This window comes from Elgaria multicarinata, chromosome 10 (assembly GCF_023053635.1).
Source record: "Elgaria multicarinata webbii isolate HBS135686 ecotype San Diego chromosome 10, rElgMul1.1.pri, whole genome shotgun sequence".
Lineage (NCBI taxonomy): Eukaryota > Metazoa > Chordata > Lepidosauria > Squamata > Anguidae > Elgaria > Elgaria multicarinata.
The window spans coordinates 32,863,524-32,869,150 of NC_086180.1; the positions used below are offsets into that span (position 1 = coordinate 32,863,524).

The window sequence follows — 5,627 nt, forward strand, 5'->3', positions numbered from 1 at the left end:
AAATTCATCTATCCAGTCCCACGGCTTTGAGCACTTAATATTTAAAAGTCTGTCTTTGACTCTATATTAAATCATGTTTGTGACACTGAATTAGGATTGCTGCCTCTTTCTGACAGGCTTCTCATCTTTAACAGCTGTATGTTAGCCAGGTACAACATGCTACCTATTGAATTTGGCCAGTGTATGTGGTTAAAGAGTTTGTTTTCAGTCTGTTTTTTATAATAATTTACTAAAACCCATACATTTCTTCATATTCATAATGAGAGTAGGTGAAACTTGACATACTGTATTTGTCTGTCCCTATGGTTAGCACATATTATCCATTATGGCTAGTGTGTAAGGGTTGGGCTCTGTGAAATGATGGTTAGCAATAAAGATCTATGTGTAATCACCAGAGCCCTCTTTTAAATGTGAGGGCTGGGGGATGGCAGCAGTGGTGGAGAGTTAGTTGATGAGATTGTCACTTGACAACTGATATATATCTTTTAAATGGACTCTCCTATCAGTCTTTGATATGTTTACATGTTCATTCACCCAGAGACACTTCCATTGGTAGACCAGGAAGCAGCTCGAGGGAAACAAACTACTCATGCAATAGATTTACCTGTGTGTGAGCAATGAAAGCCATGAGTAAGTCACTCACCCATGACTGAAACTTCCCTTCCATGACAAGAAAAAATGGCAATTTAGGGTGTAATCCTACGCAGGTTATGATAGGAAAAAGTCTTTTAATTCCCAGCATTCCCCAGTGTGGTGGAACCCGAAACCACGGGTTCCTGTGTGGTTCGCTGAGTGGTGGTCAAAGACTCTCAAGACACAATTTCTCTCTCTTTAGAAGGTTTATTACGAGCAGCGCTGCAAGGTGGCAGTCTGAGGAAACTGCCCAATAATTTCAGGAAATGTCAACATATTTATAGAGTCAGTTCCCCTTAGATACCATGGCAGAACTTTCTCACCAATCATAATACAGTTCTGAAAATGCAACAACCAATAAGAAGCTAAGCATTTAGGCATGTACAGAGTATGAGTGCTTCTCTGACTAGAAGATATCACAGTTACAGAAAAACAGAAAAACATCTCTATCTGTTATTTTCTTGGTTATCTTTCCTTGCAGACATCCTCCACCCTCTGACTGCCGGGGTGGACAACGCCTATGTTGTCACATAGTTTCAGCGTCAACTTAACTCTAAAAGCAAAAGCAATTGCAGCATTAAAAACAAGGTTTAAAGGAACAGGAAGCCATGAACTTTATGAACTATAGCTAAGGATGATAGGCCATTTTCTCATACCTATGGGCATAGCAAAAGAACCAGCTAAAATTCCGCGACACCAGCCAACCATGCAACTCATCGTCTGCAGTCAGTGAGAATTCTACTTGGTAAAGTAGGGTTTCTCTGCTTCCTTCATCTTCAATTTGCTATGAAAGATCTTCTCTTCCTGTACTAGGCTACCTGACTGCCTCTTTTATCCTCCCAAGGAAATTCTATTGGATCCAGGGAAAGTCCATAGTTATTGGAAGCTATTGCAGATAAGTACACTACAAATCATTTGTGAGCTTTGCATGGCCATCTGCCTAGCTATGGTGAAAACAAAAGTGCTGCTGGATCAGACAGAATTTATGCCTAAAGCAGTCTATGAGCATCATCAGATGAGCGTTTTATAGCATGCTTGTTACTGGGCACTCACGGATTTTTATGGGTCCTATTCACGATGCCGTCTGCCTCTCAAGTGTCTCCTGCTCCTTTCGATCGTTTTCCCATCTCAAAAAAAGACCCAGCAAAATCTGATTTCTTTCCCATAGTGAAACATGCCACCATTTCCTTCTGTGTGCAGGTGCAGCAGTGGGGGGGGGGGAGGAAACACTCACTGAATCAGTCATGTGGTCTTTGTTTACTTCCTCTTACTACTACCTCCTCCATCTGAAGAAAGAGGAAGTGCTCATCCCTATTGTGGGACAGAAGCACGATTCAAAATGATGGGAAAGAAATACAAAACTCTCCCTCCCTCACCATCTGAAAAAGCAAGGCAGTTCTTATGTTATATAAGCAGTTCTTTTCTTGAGGAAGTTAAAGGTGGAGGAAATTGGCAGGGGTGTAGCTATGAAATGAGAAGTGGGGATGGCCAAATGTATCTTTAAATACCTGTTAGCAAATGAGACTGAAATTGCCCTTATGTATTAGTTTTGCTTATTACATTGTGAATAAGAAAATTTGTTTCAGCTTTGATAAGATTTAATTGCTTTGCATGGGTGCTTTTCCTGTTATTTGGTAACAACTCTTTTTTTACAATCACTAAGAATGCTCTGGAATGTTACCTGTTCTAAAATCCACCCATGAAATGTGGCCACAGCTTTTATCAATAGCTTCTTATAGGTATCTGCACTCCCATTTTTAATTTATTCTATTCTTAATGTATGTACCAAATTCCATTATCTTATTTTATTCCATTTATTAAGATTTTTATGCTGCCCTTTATCAAAATCTCACAGTGGTTTACAATAACTAAATGAATAAAATACAAAATCAGAAAAACAAATACAACTCAAGACGGATTAAACATATCCTGTGCCCCATCTACTGGGCTCTCCCACACTAGAGGCATTCAAGAGGCAGCTGGACAACCATCTGTCAGGGATGCTTTAGGGTGGATTCCTGCATTGAGCAGGGGGTTGGACTCGATGGCGTTGTAGGCCCCTTCCAATTCTGCTATTCTATGATTCTATGTTCAGCCATGTTTGTAGCTCCTTTCCAGTCATATAAAACACAGCGGCCATTTTTGCAACCTAGCTTCACTTCTCTAAACTCCTACCCACGTCTTATACCCTCTACTGCTCAAACATAGTTACTGCACATTGAGGGAACTCTAGGGCAGGAGTGGCCCACTGGCTGTGGTCCTCCAGATGGTTTGGTCTACAACTCCCATCAGCCCTGACCAGCATAGCTAATAGTTCCAGAATCAAGGAGGTTGTAGGCCAAAACATTAGGAAGGTCACAGGTTGCCCACTCCTGCTCTAGGGTAAGGAATCCAGCCAATATAAGGGTTCTCATGCCACTAATATTTTGGTCTCCAATAAACAAAGAAGCCATAGCAGCCATAGTTTAAATATAACCAGTGTTCACCTGATGGTGCTCAGCAAGAACTTATTTTATTTATTTATTTATTTATTTATTTATTTAATTTATTACGTTTATATGCCGCCCCATAGCCAAAGCTCTCTGGGCAATTTACAAAGATTAAAAACAGTGAACTTTAAAAACAAATATACAAAATTTAAAACCATAAAAAGCATAAAAACAGACAACATCCATTTAAAAACAACTATTCTGGGTTCAGTTAAATACAACAACAACTCAGCATATGCTCTTAAATGCCTGGGAGAAGAGAAAAGTCTTAAGGTGCCGAAAGGATAATGAAGTTGGCGCCAGGTGATCTTTATTGAGGAGATCGTTTCATAATTGGGGGGGTACCACTGAAAAGGCCCTCTCCCTTGTTGCCACTCTCTGAGCTTCCCTCGGAAGAGGCACCTGGAGGAGGGCCGTAGATGTTGAGTGTAGTGTATGGGTAGGTTCATGTCGGGGGAGGCGTTTTGTCAGGTATTGTGGTCTCAAGCCGTGTAAGGCTTTATAGGACCAGATCTACACCAAGCAGGATATGACACTTTGAAAAAAGTTTGAAAAGTATTGCAGTATGTCCTGGGCCTCAGCAGTTGTCATTTCTGTTATAAACCATTTTAAAGCCGTAGTGTATATCCTGCCTAGGTTAAAACCAGCACCTTGAATCGGGCTCAGAAACATCCTGGCAGCCAATGCAAGTGGGACAGAGTCAGTCTCAGATGCTTGAACTGTCTGGTTCTGGTTATCAATCTGGCCACTGCATTTTGCACAAGCTGTAGCTTCTGAACCATTTTCAAAGGCAGCCCCACGTAGAGCTCATTGCAGTAATCTAATTTAGAGGTTACCAGAGCATAGTCAACTGAAGCCAGATTATCCCTGTCCAGATAGGGGCATAGCTGGGCCACCAACCGAAGTTGGTAGGTGGCACTCGGCGCCACTGAGGCCACCTGAGCCTCAGGTGACAGTGATGGTTCTAGGAGAACCCCCAAGCTACAAACCTGCTCCTTTAGGGAAAGTGTAACCCCATCCAGAACAGTTTTTGTGAACTGAGTGACTTGCACATGAACGTATGAAACCATTCCATTGGAAAGCAAGCTTTAATTTTGAGGCAATGTGAAAGGCATCATATATTTGTGGTAGAGCACTTGCTTTGGGTACCAAAGGTCCCAGGTTCAATCCACAGCATCTCTAGATGAAAAGGATCAGAGAGCAGGTGGTGGGAAAAACCTCTGCCTGAGAAGTTAAAGAGCTGTTACGAGTCAAAGGAAATAATATTGGGTTTGACTGGCAAATCATCTGACCTTGTAGAAGACAGCTTTCTATCTTCTCCCTGTGGAGTTTGATATGTGAGGGCATGCATGCAAATCCTCACAGGTCCCAATTATACATTGGTATATCCCAGAAACACAACTAGTGGGTTCTGCAGTTGGATATATATCTATATCTATATCTGTGTTGAACTGAGCATGGAAATTAAGGCCTTCTGACATGATGTTTAGATTTGTTTTTGCACAGAGCATGATCAATGAGTAATAATAATAATAATAACAACAACAACAACAACAACAACAACATTTATATCCCACCATTTTTCCTTCAAGGAGCCCAAGGCGGCATACGTAATCCTCCTCCTCTCCTCACAGAGCAGCTGTACAAACCTATGTGTTTTTCTTAAAATGTATATGTAATACAATCCTCCTTTTAGAATTCCAAGTTTCTATCAACCCACGCTGAAGGTCAAGGCGAGCATGAAACCAAGCACTGGGAGCCTGCAGTGTCACAATACTCTTTATTCAAACATTTGTACCAAAGGAAATATATAATAGCTTTCATTGTCTGCATACTGCCTGACCCTTGTAGGACAATCACACCCTTTCTTTCTGTGGACTCCCCCACCTCCACTATTTGTATTTTTAATTTGTTTGTTGATCAAGACCTAGGTTCTACAAGATTACCAGCACCTTTGATACTAAACTTATAATAATCTTGCCTACGTACTGTATACTGAGTCTACAGACTCTGAGTCATTGGCAAAATCAGGACAATTTCACAGATTAAACAAAAACATACAATTGCAATTAAAGTACCAGAAATGACTGTCCTCAGATGCTGGAATGGCCTCAGTGACTCCCCCTGACCAATGAAATATTTAGGTTTTTGTTTTGAAGTTGGGGATGTAGTTATTCTGTTGAGCAGAATTTAGCATGCAACTAATTTCTGATATAGAATTTTAAAAATTCTTCAACAGCAGGGGAGGACAGATCTACCGGTAGATCTCTCGGTGTTTTGCAGTAGATCAGCAGGAATTTCTGACTTCTAATTTTTTAACAATAGGGAAAACAAACGGGCCCCCATCCTTCCTAAATTAAGTTGCTGAAATGAAGCTAGCTTGCCTGTGGAGTAAGGTGGGGGAAATTACAAGTAGACTGTGCTCAGAGTTACCATGTTACTCAATTCTGTCTCAGCTTCCTGAGTCTTATGTTTTATTTTGTTCCTTACACTGCTTGGTGGCTC

The 5,627-nt window shown here is 41.0% G+C and overlaps 1 long non-coding RNA gene across 1 annotated transcript; it reads right to left on the bottom strand.

Moving 5' to 3' along the window:
• Positions 1 to 820: 820 nt before the first annotated feature.
• LOC134404718 (uncharacterized) lies at positions 821 to 1,815 on the bottom strand. Its single transcript, XR_010025901.1, has 2 exons — positions 1,687 to 1,815; positions 821 to 1,186 (listed from the first exon to the last, which is right to left on the bottom strand). It is a non-coding gene; the product is annotated as an uncharacterized LOC134404718 (long non-coding RNA).
• Between the last annotated feature and the right edge of the window lie 3,812 nt (positions 1,816 to 5,627).